The sequence below is a fragment of the Akebia trifoliata genome, chromosome 10, assembly GCF_017979445.1.
Source record: "Akebia trifoliata isolate Shusen 1 chromosome 10, ASM1797944v1, whole genome shotgun sequence".
NCBI lineage: Eukaryota > Viridiplantae > Streptophyta > Magnoliopsida > Ranunculales > Lardizabalaceae > Akebia > Akebia trifoliata.
In genome coordinates this window covers 21,691,298-21,692,838 of record NC_141384.1, presented here as the reverse complement: position 1 = coordinate 21,692,838, position 1,541 = coordinate 21,691,298, and positions in this window count along the sequence as shown.

Here is a 1,541-nt window from a genome sequence, read left to right as displayed (position 1 = left end):
CGTTCTGCCAATCTAAAATAATCAAACTTTGATTAAATTCTAAGTCGAATTTAAATTGATCTTGATTAAATCTGATACGAATCCAGATTTATTTTTGAAATAAATCGATTATTAATTATAAATCGAAACCTATACAAACCGAAGTTGAAGAGATTATGAAGTCGAATAAATAAGATAAAACGATTGTAAAACTCTATTTAGATCGAATAAAAAAAATTTGGAAACTCTTCGATTCGCAAATTAGTTGAAGAAATCTGTCGATCAGTGGCACGAGGTTTCAATCGGACATTACCGGACAGTTTTCGGTGATCATAAACGTCGTGTGATGCCGACAATTAAACCTACTGGTCGACGAATGGGTGGCGGTGTTTAGGGTTTTGGTACAGCAAGGTCTGTCTTCTTGAGGAATAAGACGACTGTTAGTTGTGATCGGGCTTTTCGTTTGGTTTTGGCCAAGCCTGATAGGTTGTTGTGATTGGGCTAGGCCGATCGATAGTTTCTTTGTTTGGGCCTTTTGTTTTATGTTGGGCCAAACCCGTTGATAATTAGTGTGGGTTAAGCCTGTTTCATTATTCGATTTGGGCCAAGCTTGTTTTATATTCCATTGGGCCAACCTGTTTTAAACTTCTTTTGGACCAAGTTCGTTTGGCTGTAATGATTGAGCTAAGCCCGATTCATATTATAACTTATGTTTTAGGGTATGTTGGGTCATACCCGATTTAGCCATACCGACCCATTTACCTGACTTGTTTGGGTCAACCCTGACCTGGTACGAGGCAAACCGGTTCAGCCGAATCGGTCCAATTGGTTCAAGTTGAACCAGCACATTTAAAAGAAAAAAAAAACTACTTTTATTATAAAAACTTTCAAAAATCATAACTAATTCGTTTTAACTCTGATTTGGACAAAACAAGAGTCCATTTTGAATATTTTTTTGAGATCTATTTAATAAAAATGTTAAAATAATTCGTTGACAGTAACATATAACAGTAAATTTTAGATTAAGTTGTACCATTTTGGATAATGTATTTATAATTACTTTATTTTATATTGAATATTTAGTTGTTATTTTTAATGTAACCACATGCAAACAAGAACAATTAGAAAATAAATTTATATATATTAGGGTATAGGTCTTGCCTACAGGGGTTTAGAAAGATACTTTGAGTGATCGTTCAAGGAATGTGATGGAAATAGGATATTAGTCTGCCTAAAGGCGGTGACCGTTTTATGGAAGTTACGGGTTCTTAAATTTTGAGACTTAGGCCTTGTTCGTTTGGGCTTTTGAGCCGGGCTCTTTTTGATCTTATTGCTTTTAAGCTAAAAAAGTTAGTTGGATTACGTTCGTTTGGGCTTTAAGAGCTGATGGGACTTCGAATGGAAGCCTAAAATCGAAGCCGCCTTAAAGGTGCTCCGCAAATTTGCTTTTGCGCGAAGCAAATACCAAAAACAGTTCTACCTAAAATGACTTAAATACCATTCTTCTTTAAATGATATTCCACCAATGAGCATTTATAGTCATTTTATTTTCCTTTTAACAA